Genomic DNA, 13,456 nt, shown 5'->3' with positions numbered 1-13,456 from the left:
GTGGGACGCAGCTGCACAGCACAGGGAGATCAGCTCGGGGCTTTGCAACGACCTAGAGGGGTGGGATAGGAAAGGTGGGAGGGAGACGCAAGAGGGAGGGGATATGGGGATATATGTATGCATATGGCTGATTCATGTTGTTGTACAACAGAAAATAACACAGTATTGTGAAGCAGTTATACCCCAATAAAGATCTATTTAAAAAAAAAAAGGTTTTTTTTCTCTTGAAAATATTAGTCTTACTCTTCTTTATATTTTTTAAGCAGTGCCTTTGGGACCATATTATGAAGTGTTCCATACATAGAAAAGGCTGTACAGAGCACGCATGTGCTGTAGAGAATAACATACGAATGGCTCCCCAAGGACGAGGGTGCACTCACACCCCTGAAAGAGCCTCCGATGTGGTGGGGACTGGTGTGGACAGGCCAGGGTGAGTGGGTCTGGTTTCTCACTCATGAGGTTGGCAGGGCTTCAGGTACCCCATGAAGACATGAAAAGACATCGTTCTTGAAGGTTAAGATGAAACTTGCTATTTTACTCACAGACAAGGCCCCCCTTTTCTGGGACTGAAAGATACACAAAGTTTCCTTGTTTCCCCTAAAGCGGGGGGTGGGGGCTCAGGTAGGAAAGACAGGTCATTTTCCACTGTTCCCTTTCAGCACAAGAAAGCACAGTGATTTTTTTTTTTAATGCTTTTCACATTTCTGAGGTCCCCAGGTTATACCGTGACGAACAGGTGATTGGTTCCATCAGTAGCTATGAGAACTTTCTGCATTTTTATTTTTAAAAGTGGTTACTACGTAGTAGGGGTTTTTGAATTTCTTTTTCAGACAGTTTAAAAAAAGAGGGAAGGTTCTGAGGTTGGAGTTGAGGTTCAGAGGAATGAACTGGACTTGGGGTGGATCAGAGATGAGTGTGATTTGCAGTTCGGGGACTGGGTAGTTTTGTGACATTGAGCAGGTCACGTAGAGCCTCTGAACTTCAGTTTCTGCATTTGTCGAGGGACACCTTCCTCACCCCCTCGCTGGGATTGTCACACCAGACACTGTGGCCAGGGTGTCCGGCACGATATCAGCACACAATGAGCAGCAACTAGGGGTGCTCATTCGTCAGCCACAAGAATTATACCAGAACTAAGGGATTCTTTTAATTATCAGAATTATGGATTTGACTTGAATCTACGAGTCTGAGAAACGTTATAAGTACAACTTAACTCTTCATTCCTCCTGAGCTGCCATCCATTCAAACTAAACTTTCTGCAACCGGCTTCCACCCCACCACTCCTCAGAAACTTTCTTCCCAAAGCAGCCGTGACGTCACAGGCAGAACCCAATGGCACTTCTGTGCCCTCCTCATATCCAACTTCTCCATAGAACTGATGCCACTGACAGCTCACTGCACCTTGAGACTCTGCCCTCTTTGTCTGCTCTGACCCTTATTTCTCCTGGCTTTCCCAAGCTCCCGGGCAACAGCATCCTTCACGGATGCCTACCTGGCAGGGTTCCTCGGGGCTTGCTCTTCAGCCCTCATCTCATCCCACTTTTCACTTCTCTCCCTGAGTCATCTCGTTTGCTCACACATACAGGTAAGACCCATATTTCCATCTCCAGACCTGGCCACTCCCTGAACTTCAGATTCTGCTTTCTGACTCTCTAATGATCCCCTCCATGCTGCAATCCCCCAGACGTCTTTAAAGTTGACGCATCCAAAACTCACCATCCCACATGCCTGCATCCCGAATATGTGCTTCCTTCTGTTGGATCCACTGGGGTGAATTCCCTGTCACCACCCACTTGGTCCTCTAAGTCAGGAATATTAATGAAGCCTAGAAGCATCTTAGTAGTCACCAGTTGTATAAAAGCTGCGTCCTTTTTAAAAAATACACCTCTCTTCTGGAACTCTCCAGTCTGTCCTCATCTGCCTGGTTCAGGTCCCTCCTAAGTGACCCCTCTGTCTTTAGTCTAGTGTCCTTCAAATCCAGGCTCCAGTGTGCATCCAGGATGATCTTTCTAAAGATCACACGCACACATAGAGGTGACATACTGAGTGCCAACTTGATGTGACCACATAACTTATCAGCCAGAGACACTATTTTTTTTTTTTTTTTTTGTGGTACGCGGGCCTCTCACTGTTGTGGCCTCTCCCGCTGCGGAGCACAGGCTCCGGACGCGCAGGTTCAGCGGCCATGGCTCACAGGCCTAGTCGCTCCGTGGCATGTGGGATCCTCCCAGACCGGGGCACGAACCCGCGTCCCTTGCATCGGCAGGCGGACTCTCAACCACTGCGCCACCAGGGAAGTCCAGACAGAGACACTTTTGATCATGAAAGGGTGTGCTATGAACAATTACACTGGAACAACAGATGAATCCTAAGTCTATGTCAGGCACTGTGCTAAGTGCTTTATACACCAATACGCTTATCAGGTAGCTATTATTATTACTTAAAGATGAGGACATTGAGGCTTGCAGAGGTTAAATGGCTGGCCCATGAGCACACAGCTAGAACCCCACAGTTTGCATAAGTGAGATTCAAACTCAGCATCATCTGACCCTGGAGCTCAAACTCTTATTTGAAATCATCATCCTTTTATTTTAAAAAATGTGTTATGCCTTCCTTTTATTTCACAACAAAGCTTTCATGGTCTGACATAACCCTTGCCTTCTCTCTGACCTCCTCTCCATAGGAACCGTTCCCTGCAGTGGGGCACAACCACTGGCTGCTTCTCACCTCAGCGCACTTGCTCTTTGCTTTTCCCAGATATCTTAATCTGATTCCTTATACTCCATCAAACAGCTCACATGTGATCCCCGCAGGTTAGATGCACCTCCACTGGGCTCACTCAGCATCCTGTGTACATATAAGTCAGAACCCCATGAGTAGAGTTTGCTCAGTTGTCTTCTTCAAACTATTCTTGTTGAATGCTTTATTTTCCTTCAAATGGTCCTGCTTTCTAATAAATTTGTTCAAACTATAATTTTTCCCTCTAAATACTACTTTGTGCCTCATGCATTTTGACATATGATGATGTTTTTAACCCAAGGATTTGGGGGACTATTTTTGGTTTTGATTTGTTTTTGTTGTTTGTTGGTTTCCAGAAAAAAGAAAGTTTTTTAACTCTTTTATTGTTATTGATTTCTAATTTTATTGCATTATAATTACAGAACATAGTCTGCATGATACTGAATAAAATAATCTTTGGAATAAATTGATCTTTTTCTGTGGCCTAGAACATGGCCAATATTAATAAATATACAAGGTACAATCCAAATGTACATATTCTATGGTTATTATCAAAAAGGCAAGATATAAAAAATGTTGGAGACGATGTGGAGAAAAGGGAGCCCTCACACACTGTTGGTGGGAACGTAAATTAGTGCAGCCACTACGGAGAACAGTAAAGAGGTGCCTCAAAAAATTAAGAACAGAACTACTACATCATCCAGCTATCTCACTTCTGGGTATTTATCTAAAGAATATGAAAACACTAATTGAAAAGATACATGCACCCCTATGTTCATTGAAGCGTTATTTAGAATAGCCAAGGTATGAAAACAACCTAAGTGCCCATCAATGTATGAGTGAATAAAGAAGTGTGTGTATATATACATACACACACAATGGAATACTACTCAGCCATAAAAGAAAGATGAAATCTTGCCATTTGAACAAAGTGGATGGACCTTGTGGGTATTATGCTAAGTAAAATAAGTCAGACAGAGAAAGACAAATACCATATGATTTCACACATATGTAGAAGATAAAACATGGTTTTAAATAAATGAATGGACCAAACCAGATAAAAACAAACAAATAAATACAGAGAAAAGAGTAGTGGTTAGCAGAGGGGAAGGGGAGTGGGGGGAGGGTGAAACAGGTAAAGGGGATCAACTGAATGGTGACAGATGGAAACTATACTTTTGGTGGTGAGCACAATGCAGCGTATACAGAGGCAGAAACGTAATGTTGCACATATAAAAAAAGTACATATTCTATTTGTTCGATATATATCTATTTTTTCAGGCTTATCATTCATGTTATGTAATTCTTCTATATTTGCTTATTTTATCAATAAGTGTGCTCTGTCAATTGGTGTCCCAGAAGGCTATATTAAATTCCAACTACCCTTTTTAAAAATTGTATTCCCTTGGGCTTCCCTGGCGGCGCAGTGGTTGAGAGTCCGCCTGCCGATGCAGGGGACACAGGTTCGTGTCCTGGTCCGGGAAGATCCAACATGCCGCGGAGTGGTTAGGCCCGTGAGCCATGGCCACTGAGCTTGCGCGTCCGAAGCCTGTGCTCCGCAACGGAAGAGGCCACAACAGTGAGAGGTCCGCGAACCCCAAAAAAAAAAAAAAAAATTGTATTCCCAGCACTTAGTACAGGTACTAGATGCAATACAGTTGGTTGTTGAATAAACGAAGATACTGCCATGACTTTCTTGATACCTAGGATTCGCCTTATTAGAAACAAGTCCCATAGAGCCCAGCTGAACTTACCTTTAGCTGTGACTCAGCATGTCCTTGTCCACTCCAGTGCCACCCCAGTGCCACTAGAGGAGAAGGGTTACAGAGTGGCCAGAGACCGGGGCCTTGAAAGGGCCAAGGCAAAAGAGGGGCACTGGTGCTTAAACTTCATTAATTTTGGCAACTCTTTCATTTGTGAAAGTGCTTTCTTCTGCCTTAGCTATTTGGTTTTAACTTCATGCCAGTACCACCAGGGAAGCAAGGCAGGTTTTATTATCCCAGATCTACAGCTGAGAGTCTGAAGGACTAGATCATAATATGGGTCACACAGTTAATCATAGAGAACGATAGTTAATGAAGAAGCCCAGTTCAGTGTTCTTTCCACAGCAGTAGGCAGAAGCCCACTCATCACTTTAAAAAATTAAAAGGCATCTCATTTTGAAACATGTTTGAGAATTTGATTATCTCCCCTTCAATTAATTCATGATCACCAAATCATGGTAAATCAACAACGACAATTATATGGAGGAAACTGCTGGTGGGAATATAAAATGGTGCAGCTACTGAGGAAAACCATCTAGAAGTCCCTCAAGAAGCTGAACATAGAGTTAACATATAATCCAGCAATTCCACTCTCTGGTATTTACCCAAGAGAATTGAAAATTTATGTTTGTCCAAAAATGTATATCTAAATGTTCATAGCAGCATTATTCATAATTGCTATAAAACGGAAACAACCCAAATGTCTATCCATTGATAAATGAATAAACAAAATGTGGTATGTCTATACTTTGGAATATTGTTCAGACATAAAAAGGAAGGACTGACACATGCTACAATATGGATGAACTCCGAAAACATTATGCTCTGTGAAAAAAGCCAGACACAAAAGGCCACGAGTTGCATGATTACACTTATGTGAAATGCCTGGAATAGACAAATTCATAGGGATAGAAGGTAAATTAGTGGTTCTCAGGGGCTGTGGAAGGGGAAAATGAGGAGAGACTGCTAATGAGTATGGATTTCTCTTAGGGGGTGACAAAAATATTCCGGAATTAGATATGACAATAGTTGCACAACCTTGTATTTATTATACTAACAACCAGTGAACTGTGTGCTTTAGAACTGTGTGCTTGTTTCTAATAAGGTGAATCCTAGGTATCAAGAAAGTCATGGCAGTATCTTCGTTTATTCAACAACCAACTTTAGATTCATATGTGTGCCATATGAATCATATCTCAAGTTTTAAAAAGCGTATGGCAAATCAAGAATCGTAGATCACTGCTCTAAACACCAAAAGAAAATCCTCCCCCCACAAAAAAAGAAAAGAAAATTCTGAGGAAGCAGCACAGCACACAGGAGTGTGAACTTTGGAAAAAGATGGAGCATGTTCAGGGCAGAAAGAGAGACACAGACGTAGAGAACAAACGTATGGACATCAAGTGGGGAAAGTGGCTGGGAGGTGGGGTGGTGGTGGTGGTGTGATGAATTGGGAGATTGGGATTGACAGGTATACAGTGATGTGTATAAAATAGATAACTAATAAGAACCTGCTGTATAAAAAAATAAATAAAATTCAAAAAATAAATAAATTAATTAAAAAAGAAAAAGATGGAGCATGTTCAAATTCTACCCTTCCAATTATGACTTCCAGAACTTGGGCATTTTATTTAATTTCTCTAAGCATCAATTTTCTTACCTGTAAAATGAGGGCAGTATTACCTATTTCATGGGGTGGTTGTGAGGATTAAATGAAACCATTCATGTGAGACAGCTAGTACAATACTACACACTTAATAGGTATCGATAAATGACTGATATTATCATTATTACTTTTATTATCACTATTATTATCATTTTCACATCTTTCAGATCTCTCATATCTAATAATTTTTTAGTGCTATTCTTATTTGACACTTCTAATAACAGATTGTGAGGGTTTCCAGTTTCTATGAGCATAATCGTGGCAAATTCTTCAAAACACACGGCTTAAAGGAAAGTCTATTTTTAGTATACTGAGCTATCTACTGTGCCTGTTCCATGAAATAAATAATAATTAGCAAAACAGCTGCCAAAAAGCATGTCACAGGAATTCATTCACTACTTTGTTATAAATAGCAGTAGAAATGTTTGCCCATTGCGCCCCCTTGCGTACGTTCAGGAGAACTACCTTTACTCTAGAGAGAAGGTACCTTAGAGCGTCGCAATTCAAAGTGTGGTCCTAACCTGGAAGGAATTGAAAAATTCTGAGAAATGTACAACCTTCCGAAACTGAAGCAGGAAGAAATAGAAAATACGAACAGACCAATCACAAGCACTGAAATTGAAACTGTGATTAAAAATCTTCCAACATACAAAAGCCCAGGACCAGATGGCTTCACAGGCGAATTCTATCAAACATTTAGAGAAGAGCTAACAGAATCCAACAACACATTAAAAGGATCATACACCACGACCAAGTGGGATTTATCCCAGGGATGCAAGGATTCTTCAATGTACACAAATCAATCAATGTGATACACCATATTATCAAATTGATGAATAAAAACCATAAAAAAAAAACTGGACAGCTACATGTAAAAGAATGAAATTAGAACACTCCCTAACACCATACACAAAAATAAACTCAAAATGGATTAAAGACCTAAATGTAAGGCCAGACACTATCAGACTCTTAGAGGAAAACATAGGCAGAACACTCTATGACATAAATCACAGCAAGATCCTTTTTGACCCACCTCCTAGAGAAATGGAAATAAAAACAAAAATAAACAAATGGGACCTAATGAAACTTCAAAGCTTTTGTACAGCAAAGGAAACCATAAATAAGACGAAAAGACAAACCTCAGAATGGAAGAAAATATTTGCAAACGAAGCAACTGACAAAGGATTAATCTCCAAAATATACAAGCAGCTCATGCAGCTCAATATCAAAAAAACAAACAACCCAATCCACAAATGGGCGGAAGACCTAAACAGACATTTCTCCAAAGAAGATATACAGATTGCCAACAAACACATGAAAGAATGCTCAACATCACTAATCATTAGAGAAATGCAAATCAAAAGTACAGTGAGATATCATCTCACACCGGTCAGAATGGCCATCATCACAAAATCTAGAAACAATAAATGCTGGAGAGGGTGTGGAGAAAAGGGAACCCTCTTGCACTGTTGGTGGGAATGTAAGTTGATACAGCCACTATGGAGAACAGTATGGAGGTTCCTTAAAAAACTAAAAATAGAAACTACCATATGACCCAGCAATCCCACTACTAGGCATATACCCTGAGAAAACCATAATTCAAAAAGAGTCATGTACCAAAATGTTCATTGCAGCTCTATTTATAATAGCCAGGACATGGAAGCAACCTAAATGTCCATCAACAGATGAATGGATAAAGAAGATGTGGCACATATATACAATGGAATATTACTCAGCCATAAAAAGAAACGAAATTGAGCTATTTGTAATGAGGTGGATAGACCTAGAGTCCGTCATACAGAGTGAAGTAAGTCAGAAAGAGAAAGACAAATACTGTATGCTAACACATATATATGGAATTTAAGGGGAAAAAAATGTCATGAAGAACCTAGGGGTAAGACGGGAATAAAGACACACACCTACTAGAGAATGGACTTGAGGATATGGGGAGGGGGAAGGGTGAGCTGTGACAAAGCGAGAGAGAGGCATGGACATATATACACCACCAAACGTAAGGTAGATAGCTAGTGGGAAGCAGCCGCATAGCACAGGGAGATCAGCTCAGTGCTTTGTGACCACCTAGAGGGGTGGGATAGGGAGGGTGGGAGGGAGGGAGATGCAAGAGGGAAGAGATATGGGAACATATGTATATGTATAACTGATTCACTTTGTTATAAACCAGAAACTAACACACCACTGTAAAGCAATTATACCCCAATAAAGATGTTAAAAAAAAAAAAAGATGTGGCACATATATACAATGGAATATTACTCAGCCATAAAAAGAAACAAAATTGAGTTATTTGTAGTGAGGTGGATGGACCTAGAGTCTGTCATTCAGAGTGAAGTAAGTCAGAAAGAGAAAAACAAATACCGTATGCTAACACATATATATGGAATCTAAAAAAAAAAATAATGGTCATGAAGAACCTAGGGGCAAGACAGAAATAAAGACGCAGACCTACTAGAGAACGGACTTGAGGACACGGGGAGGGGGAAGCATAAGCTGTGACAAAGTGAGAGAGTGGCATGGACATATATACACCACCAAATGTAAAACAGATAGCTAGTGGGAAGCAGCCGTATAGCACAGGGAGATCAGCTCAGTGCTGTGTGACCAGCTAGAGGGGTGGGATAGGGAGGGTGGGAGGTGGGGAGACGTAAGAGGGAAGAGATATGGAAACATATGTATATGTATAGCTGATTCGCTTTGTTATAAAGCAGAAACTAACACACCATTGTAAAGCAATTACACTCCAATAAAAACATTAAAAAAATAAATAAATAAAATAAAAAACAAACAAATAGAACAAAGTGTGGTCCTCAGGTCAGCAGCATAGGCATCATGTAAAAAGCTTGTTAGAAGTTTAGATCTCAGATTCCACTTCCAAATCAGAATCTGCATTTTAACAGTCTCCCTGGGTGATTTGTATGCACACTGAATTTGAGAAATACCAGCAGAGAACATATGGTAAACACTTATTTCCTTAATTCAGGAAACATTTACTGAATGTCTTATATTGAGTGTTAAGTGCTGTACCAGGAACTGGAAATACTAAGATGAATATAATTCTTTACATGAAGAAATTTGAGATTAAAATCCTGTAATAATTGTGCACCTTAAAAAGGAGAATTTTATGTAATGTGAATTATACCTCAATTAAAACAAACAAACAGAAAGAGTATAGTAAGTCAAGAATTATAGAAAACTGCTCTAAAATCCAATAGAAAAATGCCAAGGAAGCAGCATAGCACACGAAAGTGTGGACTTTGGAACAAATGGACCATATTCAAATTCTACCCTTCCAATGATCAATATAGTACAATCATGCAGAGTCCAGTGGTACACAGAGAAGAGAATGAACTCTGATTGGAAGAACTGAAGGAAATTTCAAGGAGGACGTGGTATTTGAGATGGACCTTAATAACTATGAATTCACCAGGTGGAGAATGTTGGGGAGAGTATTCCTTTCTGAAGGAATGTCAGGAGCAAAGGCACCCATGTTCAAAGGCATGTGGTGGATTAGTGGGATGTCAAGTCCTTTAGTATGTCTTTGGTGATCAGCACATTGGTAGAAAGGCAGTTACCTCCGGGGGGAATGGGTTATGGGAAATTCTCACTTCCTACGGTATACATTTCTATACATTTAAAAAGTTAACAATAAAACAGGACAAGAACAAGAAATGTCTAAGATTAATTGTCTAAACTTTCACCAAAGTAAACAGAAATCAATGAAATAGAATATGGTCAAACAAACAAAATATCAACAAATTTGACAAACCCTTAGCCAGACTGATCAAGTTAAAAAGAAAAAAAAACACAATTACCAATAGCAGAAATGATAGCGGGAACATCACTACTAACTTTAAAGTCATTAAAGGGACAATAAGAGAAGACTGTGAAAAGATGTTTGCCAATAAACTCAGCAACTTAGATGAAATAGACAAATGTCTTGAAAGATAGAAATTAATAAAACTGACTCAAGAAGAAATAGGAAATCTGAGTATCTCAATATCTGTTAAAGAAAACTGATTTGTGGGATTCCCTGGCAGTCCAATGGTTAAGACACCTCGCTTCCACTGCAGGGGGCATGGGTTCGACCCCTGGTTGGGGAACTAAGATCCCGCATGCTGCGTGGCATGGCCAAAAAATAGAAAAAAAAAAATCAATTTGTAATTTAAAACCTTCTAACAAAGAAACTTCCAGACCCAGATATCTTTACTGATAAATTCTATCAAGCATTTAAGGAAGAAATAATACCAATTCTACCAGAGAACAGAGGAAGAGAGAACACTTCCCAAGTCATTTTATGAGACCAACATTATCTTGATACCTAAACCAGGCAAACACATTGCAAAGAAATGAAAAACTGAGACCAACATCCTTCATAATAGGATTGCAAAAATCTGTAACAAAATTTTAAGAAATCAAGTCAGGCAATGTATAGAAAAGGTTAATCAGCATGGATCAAGTGTTTGAATATTTAACGTTTGAATTTCAATTATTGTATTTCACCATATTAACAATCAAAGAAGAAAACCCACATGATTTGCTCAATAGATGCAAAAAAAAGTATCTGACAAAACCTAACACAAATTTCTTATAAAGTTAAGCACATACGTACCACAGACTCAGCAATTCCACTCCTGGCTGCTACCCAAAAGAAATTAAAACACATGTCTACACAAAGATTAGTATGTAAATGTTATAGCAATTTTATTCATAGTAGTCAAAAACTAGAAACCATCCAACTGTCCATTAACAGGGGAATGGATAAACAAATTGACGTATATCCTTACAACTGAAACTACTCGGCAATAATAAAAATGACCTTTAACAACATGGATGGACTTGGAGGAAATTATGCTAAGTGAAATATCAGACAGAGAAAGACAAATACTGTGTGCTACCACTTACATGTGGAATCTAAAAAAATATAACAAACTAGTGAACATAACAAAAACGAGATTCACAGATATAGAGACCAAACTAGCGGCTACCAGTGGAGAGAGGGAAGAGGGGAGGGGCAACATATAGGTAGGGGATTAAGAGGTACCAAACTACTGCGTATAAAAGAAATAAGCTACCGGGACATATTGTACATACAGGGAATAGAGCCAATATTTTATAATAACTGTAAGTGGCGTATAACCTTTAAAAATTATGAAACATTATGTTATACACCTGTAACTTACATACATTGTACATCAACTATACCTCAATTAAAATAAAAAAAAAAATGACGGCGCCGCCGGGGGCCCCGCGGACTCAGCGTAGGGGTTGGCGCCGGAGAGGTCCGGCCGTCTGGGGCTGACACCCAGCGCCCAGCCCGTCGAGTCCGCGTTGCCTCGGCCCCGGTGCGTCGCCGCGGCCTGGGAGCGTCGGCCGGGCAGGCCGGCATTAAATTGAGATGTCCCTGTACGATGACCTGGGAGTGGAGACCAGTGGCTCTAAAACAGCAGCCTGGTCCCAAAACTTCACACTTCTGTAGTCTCAGCTCCAGGTGAAGAAGGCAGCTATCACTCAGGCGAAGAGCCGGAGGACAAAACAAAGTACAGTCCTCGACCCAGTAATCGACCCGAAGCCAGGTGCCTCTTCAGACCAGAGGCAGATTGTGGACACCGCGCCGCACGTGGCAGCGGGCCTCACGGATCCGGTTCCCACTGCAGGAGAAGTTTTGATTCCCCTAGCTGATGAATATGATCCCATGTTTCCTAACGATTATGAGAAAGTAGTGAAGCGCCAAAGAGAGGAGCGACAGAGACAGTGGGAGCTGGAAAGACAGAAATAGAAGAGGGAGAAAAGAGGCGTAAAGACAGACATGAAGCTAGGGGGTTTTCCAGGCGACCAGATTCAGATTCTGATGAAGATTATGAGCCAGAGAGGAAGAAGAGAAGTAGGGGCGGAGCTGCCATTCCACCACCCACTTCTCTTGTAGAGAAACACAAAGAGTTACCCTGAGACTTTCCTTATGCAGAGGATTCAAGACCTCGCTCACCGTCTTCCAAAGCTGCTATCCCTCCCCCAGTGTACGAGGAAGAAGACAGACCCAGATCCCCGACCGTCCCCGGCAACTCCTTCCTCCCCAACATGGGTGGCACAGTAGCAGATAAAATCATGCAGAAGTACGGCTTCCGGGAAGGCCAGGGTCTTGGGAAGCACGAGCAGGGCTTGAGCACAGCGCTGTCAGGGGAGAAGACCAGCAAGCGGGGAGGCAAGATCATCGTGAGCGACGCCACTGAGAAAGATGCAACCAGGAAGTGGGATTCAAATCCATTAACTGAAATACATAAGTGTCCTACTAAAGTGGTCCTACTAAGGAACATGGTTGGTGCAGGAGAGGTAGATGAAGACTTGGAAGTTGAAACCAAGGAAGAGTGTGAAAAATATGGCAAAGTTGGAAAATGTGTGATATTTGAAATTCCTGGTGCCCCTAATGATGAAGCAGTACGAATATTTTTAGAATTTGAGAGGGTTGAATCAGCAATTAAAGCTGTTTTTGATCTGAATGGGAGGTATTTTGGTGGACGGGTGGTCAAAGCATGTTTCTACAATTTGGATAAATTCAGGGTCTTGGATTTGGCAGAACAAGTGTGACTGCAAGAACTAGAGCCTGAGTCATCTCCAGCGATCCTTCAATAAGCTGCAGACTGAGCAGCGGAGAGCAAGGCGACAGGCAGCCTGCATGGCTGTGGGTACAGAGACTCCGGAAGGACTTCTAAGATATATGTCGACTGATCCCTTTTTTATTTTGTGGTTTTTTAATATAGTATAAAAATCCTTTAAAAAAACCCAAAATAGATAACTAATAAGAACCTGCTGTATAAAAAAATAAAATAAAATTCAAAAACATAAATAAATAAATAACAATGTGTGCCTCTCTGGTTGTTTCTCTTTTTTATTACCACTTCTGAGGTGATTACATTTTTTGCTAGGATTTCATGATAATCCTCAAGTGCTTCAGTGATATGGCATTTCTTGCACTAAAATATCTAGAAAGTTTTGGGATATGGGGTTGTGTTACCCTTTGCTTTTCTTTCTTTCTTTTTTTTTTTTTTTTTGATTCATTTTGATAAAACCTGCAAATTACTAAAAAAAAAAAAAAAGAAAGAAAAAAAAATGACCTAGGATACATGCGAGCGCATGGATGAATCTCAACATTTTTGTGCTGAGTGAAGGAAGCCAGACATAGAAGACTACATACTGGAAGATTTCATTTATATGAAACTACAAAAAAGACAAATCTATCAAGACGGAAAGCAGGTCAGTGGATGTCTAGGACCAGGGATG

At 40.5% G+C, this 13,456-nt stretch overlaps 1 protein-coding gene and 1 pseudogene across 4 annotated transcripts in view; one reads left to right on the top strand and one right to left on the bottom strand.

The window, feature by feature from the left end:
* The window catches only part of PALM2AKAP2 (PALM2 and AKAP2 fusion), a 611,547-nt gene that overhangs the window by 566,789 nt on the left and 31,302 nt on the right, over positions 1-13,456 (bottom strand). The gene's annotated exons all lie outside the window — the stretch shown is intronic.
* On the top strand, positions 11,562-12,866 carry LOC101277425 (splicing factor 45-like; annotated as a pseudogene).

Source organism: Orcinus orca, chromosome 6 (genome assembly GCF_937001465.1).
Source record: "Orcinus orca chromosome 6, mOrcOrc1.1, whole genome shotgun sequence".
NCBI classification, from domain to species: Eukaryota; Metazoa; Chordata; class Mammalia; order Artiodactyla; family Delphinidae; genus Orcinus; species Orcinus orca.
This window is presented reverse-complemented; position numbering and strand designations above follow the sequence as displayed.